At 39.5% G+C, this 17,510-nt stretch overlaps 1 long non-coding RNA gene across 1 annotated transcript; it reads left to right on the forward strand.

Annotated features, from left to right (window-relative positions):
- The first annotated feature begins 15,215 nt into the window (after positions 1-15,215).
- LOC141602365 (uncharacterized) lies at positions 15,216-16,747 on the forward strand. Its single transcript, XR_012524416.1, has 2 exons — positions 15,216-15,977; positions 16,086-16,747. It is a non-coding gene; the product is annotated as an uncharacterized LOC141602365 (long non-coding RNA).
- The last annotated feature ends 763 nt before the right edge of the window (positions 16,748-17,510 follow it).

Raw genomic sequence — 17,510 nt, forward strand, 5'->3', positions numbered from 1 at the left:
GCCGAGACTTGCATAGACAAAAGGGGATTTTTCTCCTCTTGTCTAACCTAATTCATTTTGCTAAAAATTATTAGGGTTTTGGGAATTGTGCCTCCCGAATTCCGGATCTCTCATCCAACACAAACTCACAAAACAATCCCCTCGATATTGCAAGGCAATTAGGGGATTCTCTCTAGCACAAGGGCATTACTCGGACATCTTGGGTGCAACGATTAGGAGGAGATCTAACTTGATCTCTCATTGCCTTTTGCACTAGGACCGAAGGTTATTTCTATATCTTTATCGTTTCATTATGTTTTTCGTTTTATGACTATAATCACATGTAAATTTTGCGTTATAATCCTTAATTAGAAGGGTATTATACGGATATTACCCCTCAGGCGTCCAACCTCATGGGGTGACTGCCGTGGCGTCTACTACTTGGGGTGACTGCGACGGCGCCTGCTTCTTGTTAGTGACTGCCGTGGCGTCTACCACTTGGAGTGACTGCGACGGCGTCCAACCTCTTGGGGTGACTGCCGTGGCATCTACTACTTGGGGTGACTGCGACGGCGCCTGATTCTTGATGGAGACTACCGCTCTTGTCGGTATGACAGTGTGAGCCGGTGTCAGCCTCTTGCTAGTGGCTATGGGGAAAAATGGACACGTTGATGGAGGACGGATGATTTTTCATTTAAACATAAACATGCGTCGGGGTGCCCACAGCTGTCTCGGACACCTCCGCCGTTATACAAAGTTTTCCCGAGGTTACCAGCGTCCTAATGACTTATCAAGGGCACACCTTCTCAGTTAGCCGCTAGTTGCGTCCATGAGGTCGCCCTCCTGTTGTAAGGATGGGCTTTTCCCCTTTTCTGACTCCTTTGCCGCTTTGAGGGATTGCATGTTGCATCCTCTGGCGGATATTTGGACGTTGACCACCTCGTCCTTCTCGTCCTTGGAGACGAGTTTATGCGCTTCCCCCCGGTCCGAGACATACATCAGTGTTAGGGCCCGGATGGACATCACCGCGTCGGCCTCGCTCAGAGTGACTCGGCCTATGAGAACGTTGTAGGCGGACGAGCCGTCGATGACCACGAACTCAGCTAGGACATTCTTGGCCGCATCCCCCTCGCCGAACATTCACGGCGATCGATTGACCCCAGGGTACCAGTAGGCACCGGAAGTTCGCGGTGGATTGGTGCGGGGGCTCAAGTCCTTGACTTTCGGGCCGAGGTTGAGGAAGCACTCCCGAACATGATGTTCGTGTAGGCGCTGTGTCAATCGGGCACCTCTTGACGGGTGGTTGGATATGTCCAAGTTGACTACAAGTGGGTCATTTGTGAGGGGCGATGATTCCTCGTAGTCCTTCCTTCCAATAGTCATTTGGGGATGTTGGAGATGGGGATCGCTGTTTTGGGCACAAAGTTGATGGCCTGATACAGCTCGTTCAGGTGCCGTTTGTGCCCATGAGCGGACCCGCCGTTCTCGTTGCCCCCGATGACAATATGGATTACTCCTATTCGTTCAAAGACGGATTTCCTATTTGAGCCGCCGCATCGGTCTTTTGGCCTTTGGCGACGTATTTGTCGAGGCTTCCTTTAGGATCGGCTCTTCGATGGCATTCTTGAGATGTGAGTTGTCCGTAAGGTGGCCGTATGGCCGTGGTACTCACGATCGGCTCGTGTCACCGTCCCCCTCCGGCTTGGGGGGCCTTTCCCACTTATGGCCTTCGCTCTTGCTCAGGGCGAAGACCTCGGCGGCAGATACGACCAGGGGGGTGCGGCCATTGAATCTTTTACAGTAGTACGGCCCGAACTCCCCGGCGCCGCCCGCCGAGTTACGCTCCTGGCGGTCTTCGGACCTTGACCTATTATTGTCGCGGCGTCCTTCGTCCGGGTTGTCTTCCCGGCGGCTCCTTCCTTCTGAGTGCCCGGCCTCGCTGGGGCGTACCCAGGTTTTGTGGTAGTCCTCCACCTTGATGGCTCGATCGGCCATTTTCCTGGCGGAGTCTAGTCTTTGGCCGCCACACTTGATGAGTTCATTTTTTAAGTCCCCTCTTGGGAGGCCTTTCATTAGCGCGAAGGCGGCCAGCTCGCTGTTCAGATCACGAATCTGCTTGAACCTTGCCGTCGAACCTCTTTACGTAGCCGGAGAGACTCGCCTCCCTCCCTCGCTTGATAGTCGGGAGGTCCGATGTCTCGACGGCCCTCCTCTTATTGCGGGAATATTGGGCCAAAAACATCTCTCTCGGTCGCCATAACAGTATATCGTCCGTCGGGTAGTCCTTGTACCAATTTTGTGCCATCCCATGCAACGTCGTTGGGAAGACACGGCACCAAACCTCATCGTTTGTTCCCATACCGACATGTGAGATTCGAAAGCCTCGGCGTGGTCGGTCGGGTCGCCTTCTCTGTGTATGCTATGGGTGGCAACTTTAGTTTAGTTGGCACCAGGGACTTCCGGGACGTAGTCGCTAAGTTTGTCGACCACGTGTCGAACGACACGCGGCGATCGGCTCCTTGCACCCTAGTCCGCTCCTCTCCATGTGACGGGAGAGGCTTCTTTCTCGACTCTGGCGAGTCGGGCTTCTTCTTCTCCGACTCTGATGAGTCGGACTTCTTTCATTCCTCGGGGCGGGCCTCGTGGGTGTTGCGGCGGACGCTGTCCTCCGCGGGTGCGGTCGGGACTTAGGTCTACCACTAACATTCAGGCTCCTCGGCGTCGTGACAGGCGACTTCCTCCATTGCCTCGTTCGGGTTTTCGGAGTAACATTAAGGCCCTGGTCTCGGGCCGGGTTCCGCCGCTCTTGTCGGTGTGCGGTGTGAGCCGACGTACTACTAATTAGTTCCAGGAGCAGCTTCAGCTTTGCTGCATCAACCACATGTCCCATGATGGTGACCTGGTCGGCGGGCAGCGGCATTTCCTGCATTATTGGCATCCCGTACTCCGGTTGAGTTACCCGGCCGGTAGAGGGCTGCGCAACTCCAGAATTGTGGACGGTATCCTCATGGTAGAATTCGGTTTCGTCAGTCACGAATACCTCTTGTTGTTTTGACATCTTCTTAGCTTTTTGGGTGGGTTTTGTTTTTTGTGTTTTTAAGGGATTTGATTAGCTTTTAGTATGCTTCCCCACAGACGGCGCCAATTGTTCCGGGTGTGAATCCAGAGCAGTTATTTGTTACCACCCGTGGCTTGTAGAATGATGTCTTGAGTTGGATTCTTCTTGCCTTTATCGTTCCTTTCGGCCTCTCCTGCAACAATGAACGAACTGAGGGCTTGGCTTTGTGCCAAGCGTACTCACTCCGACGCTCAAGTCAGCAAACTTAAAGGATTAAGTTGTGTTACTTGGCTAAGTATGTATTGTAGAGAGATAAGGAAGATATTACCAGATGAATAGTATATTTAGGTTAAGTTGTGGATCCTTTCCTCAATGAGGGTTGAGGAGTATTTATAGACTTTCACCTTTTGTCACGTAGTGGCCAAGTGGCTAAGTGGCTAGCAGGTGGAAAGACCGTTCTACCCTCGGCCGATGGACCTATGGCAGGCCGGCCGAGGGTTCTTGGATATGAGTACGCGGATATGTGTCCCGGCTGGGTAGTTGTACTAGCCGGGACCCAGGTGACAGGCCGATGGGCTGCATCGGCTAAGCTGTCTAAGTCGTTGACTTGTTGTGGATGTCTTTGACCTCGCTCAATATGTTGACTTGGTCAGCGGTGCAGAATATGCCCCATCATTATTTTTAAAACTAAACATTACGGCCAAGAACATGTTTTTAGGAAACATTTTTTAATTAATTCTATTTTTCTATCTTTTGATATAAACGTACAGGTTGAGAGTATTTATAAATTGTTTTTCCTTCTAAAAAGAAAAACTTATGACATATTTTTTCTTACCCTTTAACTTAATACTCCCTCCCATTCTTTCAATTCATACCATTTGAATAAAATACTCCTCACATATATTCAACTTATGGTATGAATTGAAAGAATGAGAGGGAGTATATATCTTTGCTCCATACTATATGAAAACTTAAATTTTGGTTAATTTTTTTTAATTGTTTATATAACGGCTTTAGTAGATCGATATAATGATATAATTAAAAACAATATTTTTTTAAAACAAAGTTAATAAAATAATTTCGGTTTCGACAATCTTATACGGAGTAAAAGTGTTGAACAATCTTTTTTCTAGCTCTTAATACAAAATATTATTAATAGTAAATTTTATAATTAAATTTCAAATGCAGTTAAATACCAATAGTATAATTGTTAAATTCTCTAATATTCCTATCTAAAAAACCGCGCATTTGCGCGGGATCTCTACTAATTAACTATTATGCGTAATTAAGTCATTGTATATTCGTATTTCGTATGTATCAATATAGAACTCTTAAAGTCTTAATGAAGAACATGATCTTTAAGCCTTGACAAATGCAAACAACATACCAACTTAGAGAACAACCCTTACTTACATCACAATCAAGAAGTACTAGTTTAATAAAATATGAGTACATTATTCTTACAACCATTATTATTTAAAGATGTTTAAATACGAGCTTGAGTCGAATATAGACAGATTCAACATTATTTTATTATTAACCCTAGATGAACGGGGTATGTAATAACATGGGTCGTTTAGGAGCTAAAAATTGTAAAGTTTATAAATTGTGCATAGTTATACCGTATTTTTTTACAAGTCGATAGATCAGATTCAATAGACGAGATGGCTCATAAATATTCTACTCCCATTTGCTTCTTAGTTGATGAGTATGCATGATAGCACCATATTTTACCTTGTTTTTAACCCACATTTGATCTCTTATTCCATCTAATTAATAACCCGAGTTAGCTTAATTTACTCATTTTAATATTAAATAGAGTTTTAGCAAATTAGTTTGAAATAATGAAATTCTATATTATTTTTGGAGGTCGGTACTGTTTTCGTCTTTTTATTTATAGGTACCAAGTTCGAGTATGAAAAGCGGCTTAAGACGAATCGAAGAAAACGAGTAGATTGAAGACTTGAGCCATCAATGCCACCATGCCCGTGTTTTCATTTCATAAAAGTAAGGATTGGGCTACGTAATTGGGCCAAGCCAAATGATACTTGTCTTATGGGTTGAGACTCCACTTGCAAAAAGGAAGATAGCCCACATTTTTTGGAATAAACCGAGATCACGAGAGAGCACAAAGAAAAGAGGAGGAGCTGGCATTAAGTGGATAAAAACAAAAAGAGCCTTCAATTGTTTACGATTTTTTTTGGGTGGGCTGTTTGGAGACAGCCGTTTTCGAAAAAGCACAAACAAGAAAGCAGGAGGTGAGAGAGATCTTCAATTTTTGGTCGGAAGGCAGAGAAACAAAGAGCCCCATTTTTCAGAAATTAATTAGGGTTCTAGTCTTATTTTTCTCCCAAATTTCTTCCCCAAAATTAGTTTAGATTAGATTAATTATACTCCAAGATTCAATCTTTTGGGTTTGTAAGACAATTTAATGAAAGTGCATTTGTTGTCCTTGCCCCCATTTTTTACCGAGCAGATTCTCTGTCCCATTTCATGTCCCATCTTGTGTCACATTATTTTTCCTAATGACACATTAGCACTTTAAGATATAATATTACCATTTTTATTATTTCAAGTGTGATGTATCAAGATCTGAAGGATATGGGACATAAGGATGGGACAGGTGATCTCTACTGCATTTTTTACTTGCATTGTTTTCGTTTTAGGAAAATACGTGTGTCCTTCGAGAAGACGTCCTCCTTATACTCAAAGGAGGAGGACCAAAATGGACATGGGGAGGAACAGAGAATGGTCATCTTCCTTTAAATGTAAGTAGGACATTCTTCCGAAGGACATAAATATTTCTCTTCGTTTTATTGGACTATGGAAGTCTCGGAGATAGCTTCCCTAACTTTGAATCTTGCTTTCCTAATTTTAATGAGCACCGAATTAATGGCCGAGAGTGGTGGCTGGGGTGTGGATTATTATCCATAAATAAATAACCAGATAATAGTTGACTTGAAATGCCGCGGACCTGAACGGACTGGCATTACCCAATCCGATCCAAACTCGGAAAAAGGTGAAAAAATGTGTGGAATTTAGTAAAATTGTGTGCGGAATTTAACAAGTTTATTTTTAAGTTGTTTTCCACCACGAGTACTCTTCTAAACGAGATATTTTTGTTGTGTAAAAAAAAGCCATAATAATCCCATAGCGAGAATACGTTATTAACATATTCCTAACCCAAACGTATCCTTGCTACACCCATCTGTAGTTCACAGACGAGAGATGATCTTTACTGGTTGCATAATAGTGTTGGGGAGTATAGTGTGAAAAGTGGTTATGGGATTCTATTTGGTGAGTTTATGGAACGAAGGGGCTCGAACAAGGACAAGCTAAAGCTTAATGATGATGGAAGGGATTTTTGTAAACGGAAACTATGGCGGCTTCCGGGGCCGCAAACGTGTAAAGTTCTGATTTGGCGGATCATTACTAATTCTCTTTCAGTTGAAAGCAATTTTGGACGGCGTAATATTGGGGTTGATCCAGAGTGTAAATTTTGCGCGAATGACGGTATGGTTATGGAAACGATGGAGCATTTATTTCGTGATTGTCCTGTGTCACGGAAGTTGTGAGCTTGTTCAGAGATTAGCATTCGTACTGACTATGGGTCTAACTTGAGCATTGGGAAATGGCTCATTGATTGGATTTCCTATTTGGGAAAGCTTGAGGCAGCGGATGTTCGGTTGGTCCGGTTCCTGGCAACGTTTTGGTGTTTATGGAGTGTCCGAAATTGTATTCTCTTTCACGGGATAGCCTTTCACCCAATAATATTTTTCAATCTTTGGTCGCAAGTGGTGGGGACGGCCGATCAGGCTTTGGATGTGGTTAAAAAAGGTAAAGAAGGCATCACGAAGGCTGATTTTGTGGTGAAAGATGAACGACTTCTTTGGGTTCGCGAAAGTAAACCGGTATGTGTCTTGGGGACCATCAATTCTTGTGATTGTCTAAGAATTATGGTCGATGCAGGTTGGAAATCTATGGATAATGCGGGTATTGGGTGGGTCGTCTTCTCAAGAGACTAGGGAAAATATCTTCTCGGCAAGGAAAAGTGTTAGGGCTGAGTCGGCTTTGCAGCGCGGAAGGGGGTAAGAGAGGTTCTTTTATGGGCTGTGGAACAGGGGCTTCGTAATTTGGAGATCTCCTTGGACTGCCTTTCTCTTGTTTGTCATCTTGTCGGGCTTGAACGAACACATCATCTCGTTACTGCTATCTTTGACGACATTCATTCTCTTTTCTCATCCTTTCATTGTTTAGTTTTTAGTTTTATTTCTACGTCTTTTAATAATGTGGCTCATAGTCTTGCTTGTGAATCTATGACTAGTTAGATGTACTTTTCTTTACGGCTGGCAAAAAAAAAAAAAAAAAAAACCCAAATCATGAATTCATGACATATATGTAATTTTTTTGTATAAAAAAATGACATAAGCTCATAGCGACAATACGTTATTACGGAGTAATATAATTGTAACCCAAATCATGAATTCATGAGATACTATATGTAGACTTGACAAAATTGACCCGGTCTGACACCCAAACTCAAGATCCGACTTTAGCCAAACCTAATTGACCTGAGAAAATATCACCCGACCCGAATGTTTATTATTATAAACTAATTATTATCCATAAATAAACTAGATAATGGTTGACTCGAAATGTCCCGAACAACCCATTCCAATCCAATCCAACCCAAACTCTTGCCAATTTAAAATTAACTCGGTCGAAACTGACCCGACCCAATCCCATACCGGTTAACCATTTTGCCAAGTCTTTATAGTGATTTTCAAGGGGAAGAGTTGCCCATTTTGAGCAATATCTTCACTCTCCTTTTCAACTCAAGTTCACCCTTCTTTGTAAGTTCAACCTCTCTGCCACTGTAATTAAATGTTAGATTTACTTTCTCTCTTATCTTATTTTAGAATTATGTTTACATTTTATGTACATGCAATATGATAATTGTTGCTAATTTATCCCCCATAAACTTAATCTGGTTTTTTGAAGAAGATGAACCCTAATTAATTCATAACTTGATCACTCCTCAAAATCCGGGTAAAACCCATTTTATTATATTATCTTGATTATGCTGTCGTTTGTTTTTTTGACTTCACTCCCACAATTTCTAGGCCAATGTATGTTGCTGTACTGTGCTTGCAAAAAAATTCAGAAAATTAATGTGCTTATTTCGTTTCCTAGCATGGCCGTTAGGGAAACCGGGATTTATGGTTAGGCGCAAGCTATGAATGAAATAAGGCGTACTAGAAAAAAAATCGAAAATTTTAACTAAAACTCGGGAAAAAAATCAATTTTTTTTTGGTGGGTTGGGGGATGCTACTAGTAGGCTGCTAGGCCGACTTCGTTCCACCACTGAGCATAGTTTGGTTCAATTTAATACATTTTTCAAATTTCCCGTCGTATATTTGCTGATGTATTTGGTCGAATGTAGTAATTGGATCGAGTTGGAGAGAGTATTGAATGTCTTGTATAGTTGTATTTGAGATCAAAGCACACTTTTGCTAGTGGAAGTCTCTTGCTGTAGATTTCTGGTGATGAGTAATGATTGCTATGACAGCATTGTTAGCAACAATGAATTGATTTTGTTGGTTAGCTTAGAAAGCGCGGGCTAATCTCAAGAATATTCATTTATCTGCTTCGTCATTTGGGTTTGGTTTGCTATGAATCGACATTTACTAGAACAAGAACAAATCGATGTCCTGAATCTTAATAAAATGCTGGTAGTGAGTAATTTTGACATGTATATGTAGACTGTATATTGCCTGATTTCTTTGATCCGTGTTTAGCTGGCATGTACTTGTTATGGACTTATTGTTTTAATTTGTCAGTTGGCCCGAATAATGAGTAGGTAGTTCCCTCGCTGCCCCCCCTTCTATCCGACCCAACCCAGGAACCTCATCAACCTTATCCATAAGGTTCCAACATTATTCATGTATTTATGAAAATTCTTTGTCCAGGAGAAGGAGAAGCAGTGTCCTGGGTCGAAATATGCTTGTTAGGGTGTCGGTACAAAATTCATCCCCATCTACACTCTCAAGCGTGAAGAACTTCAAGTTGGTATGAATTATTTCTCCCCCTTCTCTTTTTCATTGTTATTTCTATTATTATTGTGTTTTAATTAATTTAGTCACTTTAATTAGTCAAGTTGTAGTCTTTATTACTCTTACCATGATTAGTGTTAATTTATTCATGTTTAGTCTTGAGATTAGTTGTTAAAGTTTCAATCTTTATCACTTTACTTTGTTTAATATCATGTTTAAAGTAATTATAAATATGTCTTGTGTTAGTTTAAGTATGTTTAGTGAGTAGTATTTTCACTAGGGTTTGATTAATCCCTAACATGCCAAGTTTACATAATTAAATCCCATTTTGATTAATTGTTGGGTAATTAGTTTGGGATAATTAAAGGATTTGACTTGTAATGTTTTATTTGGGATTGTTGTTGACTTTTGACCCTTGACCGTCAACGGGAGTTGGCTAGGTTGGGAGTCGGCTCACCTCACTTAAACTAGTTGCCAACTCGAGTTGAACCCGGGAGGGAGAACTTGAGGAGGGTGCCTTTAATTTTCGGTTTGAAATCGACCCTTGGGAGAGGGAGTGGGATGACCGGGAATCTATCGTAGTCTTAATGACCTTGACCAATATTTGAGTTGGGGAAATCGAGTCATGAGCCCGGGAGGGAGTTGAGTCGATACTACTAGTGTCCTATTATGAGCCCGGGAGGGAGTTAATAGGCGAATTAGAGGCGTTTTCCCCTTGACTATTACCCTAACGATTAATTAACGGGATTTATGACGGTAGATGAGCATGTTAGTGGATAAATCGGACCCTAGGCTTTCCTTATTGCTTAAATCTTTATTTCATTACTTGTTTATTTAGTTTAGTAGTCTTAGTTAGTTTAATTTAGTTAATTAGTTTAATATCAATCAATCTCTTGATCCGCGTAGCTAGCTTGTAATTTAAGACGAAACTAGTACTCAAACTTGATCTCCTTGTGGTTCGACCTCGACTACCCTTACTAGTTGAGTTAAATTGTTTAATCGGGTACGCCGACCTCTACCCCGCTATCAATGCATGAAATCATAAGTCATCACAATACTCCCATCATTCCTCTTCAAAACAAAACTTTCAACCAAAACATAAAATCCAAAGCTTCTCCAACCAATTACTCCTCCATACTCTTCATCTTTAACCACCCTTACTTGTTTACCTTCTTTACCTTTTACCCATCCAACTCTTTCTTCTTCCCACATCATTCTATCCACAATCAACTTACTTAATCCCACATCTCCATCTCTATTCTTAAACCACACCACCTCATTATCATTATTCCTATACGCTTCCTCGGCCGCTTCTCCACCAATTCTAACCACCTCAGTCTGAACAACAGCATCGACTGTAACCTTCTTTTCATTACCATAACCATTATAGTCGACACCAAAAACCTGCTCCCATCTTTGCTCAAGTGTCATCTCATAGAAAACCGAGTTTTTGATCCTTTCTTTTTCCGACCCTTCAATGATGAACACGAAGGGACAATACCAAGTACCAACCACCAAGGGCTTAGACCATTATTGTTGGGAAATTGGGAAGTTGAAGTCGGGTAAATGAGCTCTAAGAGACGGGTTAAGGCCGGAAACTTCAATAAGGGTGAAATTACGTGGGGTTTTGCCATTAATCTTCCAACCGGTCCTACGTAAGAAATAGGGAGGGTGTCCATCTTCAGCAACAGATTTGGCTACGAGCATGTTCGAGTTAAAACATGTTTTGGTAATCGAAAATTGGAATTGTTGATAGATGTCTTGGGGATCAAAGGGTCTTGGTTTTGTATCCTTTATGCAGGGGATGCAAAAATTACATGTAATCTTGTCTTCTTCTTTTGAACTTGCATATGCTTCCCTGATCATACAATATGAATTTTGAAATGCAAGTAATAACAAGCCAACTAGTGCATATATACTTTTACCAGCATGAAAACAACCACCATGATATCGCAGAGGGAAAATAGGTATGAGGATTAAATGTACGCAGTCTTATCTAGGTGAAAATTGTTAAAACGTTACCATAATCATATTTAATAGATATGAACTATCTCAACCAAAACCTTGAGGTGATGGTTGACGCCCAACTATTATATTTATTCTTATTACGCCTCTCACTCGAATGCTCATTGGGCTTGAAGAGTGGTTAGTGCTAGGGGTGTTAATGAGATGAGACAGCTCGTGAGCTACTCGAGATCGGCTCGGTCAAAGCTCGGTCAAAGCTCGGCTCGTGCGAGCTCGACTCGGGCTCGGGCTCGGCTCGAGAGCTTAACGAGTCAAGCCGAGCAAAGGCTGGCTCGACTCGAAAAGCTCGCGACCGGCTCGAACTTGTGCGATTACATAAAATATTGCTCATATTTTGTAAAAATATTTTATCATGAGTATATTTTTGTATCACACATAGCAAATATCTCGCTGAATTGCGAAATATTTTTACATATAATTTTCAAGCATTGTTATTAAAAATATCGAAAGAAAAAAATAAAAAATAAACAGTTTTATATAGGCTCGATTTGGGCTCGAGTTTGGCTCGAGCTCGCGTTAAAGCTCGCAAGCTTTATAATGAGCACGTTTTTTTAAAGCTCGGGTAAGCTCGAGATCGGCTCGAGTTCGAGTTTTGGTTCTTGAGCACAAGCCGAGCAAGGCCAAGCTCGGGCTCGACTCGGCTCGTTAGCACCCCTAGTTAGTGCACATGCTCCCCCAAACTATGTGATTTTTGTTGAGATGGTTTCTTATCATGGTATCAGAGCCAGCATGACCAAAGGTCACGGGTTCGAATCCTGGCAACCTCAATAACTCCTCAATAACTCACGACGTGAAATTTCAGCATACGGTACGGGGGAGCATGTGCACTAAGAACTATTCAAGCCTATGAGCATTTGAGTGAGGGAACGTAATAGAAATAATTATAATAGTTAGGCGGTTAGACCTCAACCATCAACTCAAGGTTTTAGTTAAAATAGTTCATCTATTAATATTGACCTCTTGTATATATTGTTCCATTACATGTACCCACTATTGATCAAGTAATTGATATTAAGGCGTTTAATTGGCAAGTCGGGTACTGCGAATTCTCATCACTATTATTTCACATAATTCAAATCGGGTACTTATTTACGAATATTTTTCTAAAATTAGAACTTGAACTAAAAAGTCAACTTATCTATAAATCACATGAGCATTAACCTACAAAAATAACTATTTTGCTTCTAACTACAACTTCTGATTCCTGCCACTGATAAATCGAGTTTACTATTCAAAATCAACGAGGTAACTTATTAATAAGACAATGAAATTACGTACGTACCCTTTACGCCTTCCATCAGCTTTAATGGCGTAATATAGATTAGAAGACAATGGCTGATTAATGACAGGAATCAAATAGACATCATCATAGCTATGATACTGTGTTTCACCACTTTGAACATGGTATTCTACAGTCAACAGTTTATTCTGAGGAAATGGCAGATCCTTGATCGCTGGATTCTTGCATAATCCAAAACAACAAGTCGGCGTAGACTCCTCGTCTTGGATTACTAAATAACCGGAATTTGGACCGTCTGGTGGTTGCGACAAGGTCTCCGGGGAGTTCTTGTAATAAGTCAATGATCTGGATGTATACATTTTTAGCTCAAAGATAATATTTTCTTGTCTTTGTTTTAATTTCCTATTTCTTGATATATAAGAACATGGATAGATTGATTAGTCTAGCTGTTTGTTATATGTTTAACAAATGATAGCACGAAATTTCTTAAGGCTTAGCTTCTTGTTGCGTTGTCCAAGGTTGGTTTGTTGAGTCATGGAGAGCTTATCTTGAGAAAGGGACATAGACATTGGGAGACTTTGACCAGGCGCATGATTGATCATTTTTTAATATTCCCTCTGTACCACACTAAAGGTAACGTAGGAAAAAGTGGAGTATTTAAGAAAAAGTGGAAAAAGTAAGGGTAAAGAGGGAAAAAATAGGTGAGGTATGTAATTGTGGGTTTAATTGTGGGTTGATAGGTGGGGTATGTAATGACATTTTGTGTAAATATCAAATAGTTATAAGGATAACTTGGTAATGTTGTGGGCCTATATGTTTTGAATTAGTCTGTCGGGTCGGGTTTAGGTGGAAGGAGAGTTAATTTGGACTGGGGTAATTTCAGATTTACATAGAATTGGTCAAGTTTATGTTCTGAACATATTGGGAATTGAAGGTAGCATTCTACCGATGCTAAGGCACGGACTTTCAAATTTATTAGAGAGAGGTAGGAATAATTAGAATTAAATATTAATAAAGTATATAGTGGGGTTTGATGAGTGGAAAGAGGTAAGAGTAAAATATTAATAAAAACTTTCTCAAAAAGGAAAGGGGAAGAAAACCTGAATAATCCGTTTTAGAAAATAGGGAAGAAAAGAGTGGATAGGAGGGAGTATATGGGATAAAACCTCACACTTACATAAAAAGAAGTTATTTCACAATGCAAAGACTTGTCATGGTAAAAAGGAATAAAGGGGGAACAAGTTTGGATACGGACTTGTTCCCCCTTTATTCCTTTTTACGGAAACAATAATGATCCAACCCTAATCTATATATATACTCCCTCCGATCCAGACCAAAAGTAACATTGACTTTTTCACACTTGTCGAGGCACGTTTTGCAACGTAAATATCTTTAGTTACACATTATTAAAAATTATAAAAATTTGATATTCTTATAGCATTCATGACGATGAATCAAACAAGATCTCTCATTAATATATTTTGTCTTATAGATTAAGAATAATATCGAAGATTCTCTACTACCATGAATAGTGCCAAAAAGTCAATGTTACCTTTGGTCTGGATCAGAGGGAGTATATAAAAGAGAGTTTTTTCGAGCGATCTGAGAGCGTCCACATCATCAAAAATTAATTTAGGAAAGTATCATAAATAATAATTTTTGATGTAAAAAATAAAGTGGAGAATATTTTAATTAATATAATATATATATATTTCCTAAATTATATTCAAGTGATATTTCCAATTTTTATATCAAACTTTTACATTTCACTTGACAAAAAAGTATCGTTAAAAAAATTATTAAAATAATATAATTAGCTTCGTGGTAAAAAAATGCTATCATTAGAGTATAGATTTCGTATTATTTGCAAATATTAAAAATTTTTAATATGTAAAATTGTGTAATTCTTAGTATGTTTTGTCCCACATTGGAAAATAACGTAAGTGTGGTGAATATACTACATATAAATAGTAGAATTGTCCCACATCGAAAGATTAGTATAAGGTGATGTGATCCTATGATTATAAATAGGAGGCATATTTGGAACTCATGTATCACCCAAAAAATTTTGAGTCTCATAAATATTTTTTTAAAGAGCTCTTAGGATTTTCTATCATTATCTACGATATGATATAAAAAATAAAGTGGAAATCGTTGGGAACTACCCGGGAAAGAGTTAAGAACATGAACAAGAAAATTAAAAAAATGCAAAACTAAAGGTTTTATTAATGTTAGTCTCCTGACACAGTACAAAGCTAAAGATTTTACTAATGGTTGTCTTCTTAATGCAGTAATAGAGCGTTAATGAGTCGTTATATGTATAATGTAGAGATCTCTATCTAATGATCGAGCTAAGTGGTTTTACCTTCAAAGAAAAATAATATGTATACAATAGTGGTTTTTCTTTTTAAGAAGAGACATGTATTTATCTTTCACATTGAAAAATAATGTAGGTATGATGAACATACTACGTCTAAATACTTAAATTATGTATCTCACGTCGAAAGAATAGTATACGGTAGGGTGATTATATAAATATAAATAGGAGACATCCTTGAAACTTAGGTATTAACCCAAATTTTTTTGATATAAAAGATATGTAATTTTTAGTATGTTATAAGTCCCACATTGAAAAATAATGTGGGTGTGGTGAATATATTATGTATAACTAATAGAATTGTCCCATATATATATATATATATATAGAGGCGGGATCTCGTGAGTTGGGTTCTTACGGTGAGTTGTGAGTTGGGAAAATCTCAGCCATTAGATCAAAGGAAATCTAGGGCTGAGATAAAATTAAAAATCAAACACGACCCACGGACAAATTAAAAACAAACAATACTCCCTGTCAAAACCCATTGAAAAATCATCTTCAACCCCTCTCTCTCTCCATAAATTACCATCATCGAATTCTACACTTCAATATCTTATCAACAGCATTCTTTTTTATTAAATATAAAATCCAATCAATATGAATTCCAAATATAACAAATTTTATTTGGACTTAGGCATCAGATCAAACAAGCGTTCATCGAAATGTCCAAATCAAAGCAAAAACAATTCAAATAGTAATTCTAATTCGTATTCGTATTCGAGCTCGCTGCCTTGGTGGTTTAATTGGTGGTTAACGAATTGATGGTGGGTAACTATGGTGGCTTTGTGTCGATTCCAATTATAACTAAGCTGTGTTGGTTTGGATTGTTTGGAATAAATTGAGCTTTTGCAGTTCCAGACGGCCGTTCAAGCAAGCAGCTTTAGAATCACAAATGGACAGAGGAGATCGAAATTGTGGTCCCTCGATTTGTGGTGTGTTTCGGTTGGACGCTGTCAGTGGAGCAGTGGTGCGTGGGGCTAGGGCGAATGGTGAAGGAGGTGTGGCGAAGGGTGGTTGTCGAAATAACATCATTTAGGAGTCATAAAGGAAATTCGTAATTTTGTAGCTCTCAGAATTGAAAATATTTTCGTTGATTTGTAACCTTGTGGTTCATTGGTGGTCTCGAGTTGGAACAAGTGCGAGTGAAGGGTGGAGTTGGCTACTGTGTTGGTGCACAAGTCGGTGGCAGGCTGTCTTGGTGGTGCGTTATGCCGACGAAGTGAAGGTGGTGGTTTGTATGGAATTGTGGGGCTCCGAATTAACGTGGCGTTGGGCTGACGAAGTGAATGTCAGATGTTCTTATTGGTGAAGCTTCGAACCGGGTTTGGGTTTCGATTACGGACTGCTGAACAGCACGGCTGATTGGCAGCGGAGTCGGGTTCGGCACCGAATCTGAGTTGATGGGGACGACTGATTTAGTTGTTTATTCGGGCTTGGAATGGACGATGTTTATGAGTGAATTGGTGATGCTGTTATTGTTTGGGTCCTGTGCCGATAAGCGGAATGAGGTTATCGGAATACCTTCCTTCAAATCCGTTTTACACTTCTTGGAATGATTATTCATCCGAGACGGTCCTGTGCCGATAAGCTGCTATCAATGATTTGCAGACATTGGTTAACATTGTCCTGACTGTTTGTTTTTTTTCCCTGTATTGTGATTTAGTTATTTTGAATAAGTGGTTTTCCTATTAGGTTTGCAAAAATAGTGTGCTTATTGACGGTCCTGTGCTGATTAGATACCCCATCTGCACACAACATAATCATAAGCTATATCATGGTGCCTTGCATTATCTGTCAGTTTTCATCACAATTTGTTGAAGACTATTGAGATGCCTGGCATACATTTTTATTTTAGTGCTTCCCCCTTTATTCTAGTTCTGTACCTTAGCTGAAGCTTAAGCATTAGTACGACATTAGCCAATATGTATCATAACTTCTTAGGTATCCCTTAACATAGGAGGAAGCTAATTTTCATGATTGTCCTTGTGTTTATGATGGCTTTTCCCATTCCTACCGATTTTTTCATTGCTATTGCTGTGTCATTGATTTTCAGTTTTATCTTAACTATTGACCAAAACTATCAATGATGGGTGCACATTGGTGGTTAAATTTTCTGTGTTTTAAGATTGCCCTAGCTGTTTTTTTGTATTGTGCTTTAGTATCTCAAACTGAGGTGAGAAATATGCAAATAGGGAAAAAGTTTGGATCTTTTCACTTTTTAGACTAATAATGTTGCACAGAAACAAAAAATGATTTCTTGTTCTAAGAAAATGACAACAGACGTATAATTCTCACCAAACTCGATGAGCTAAAAATACCGAGTGAGTTGGTGATGCTGTTATGGTTGATGAATGCAGCACAAAATTGGCCACATTGAAACAATTCGTCGGTCTTTTGGAGGAAAAGGTTGTCGGCGTCGAGCATGAACACCCTATCATACTCCACAAGGTTCCAAGCATATAGTTATTAATGGTTACACTAGAGTAACAACACAATAACAACACAATAACACGTGGTAAAAAAAGAGAAAAAAAAAATCAAAGTAGTAAAAAAAATTAAAGTGACACCGGAATAATATCATAATAACAATAGAATAACAGCACAATAACACGCGGTAAAAAAAAGTAAAAAAATCAAAGTAGGAAAAAAAATCAAAGTAGTAAAAAAATCAAAGTGATACCGGAATAACATCACAATAACAGCAGAATAACAGTAGAATAACAGCACAATAACACGTGGTAAAAAAAAAAAAAAAAAAAATCAAAGTCGTAAAAAAAA

This window comes from Silene latifolia, chromosome 9, assembly GCF_048544455.1.
Source record: "Silene latifolia isolate original U9 population chromosome 9, ASM4854445v1, whole genome shotgun sequence".
Classification (NCBI taxonomy): domain Eukaryota; kingdom Viridiplantae; phylum Streptophyta; class Magnoliopsida; order Caryophyllales; family Caryophyllaceae; genus Silene; species Silene latifolia.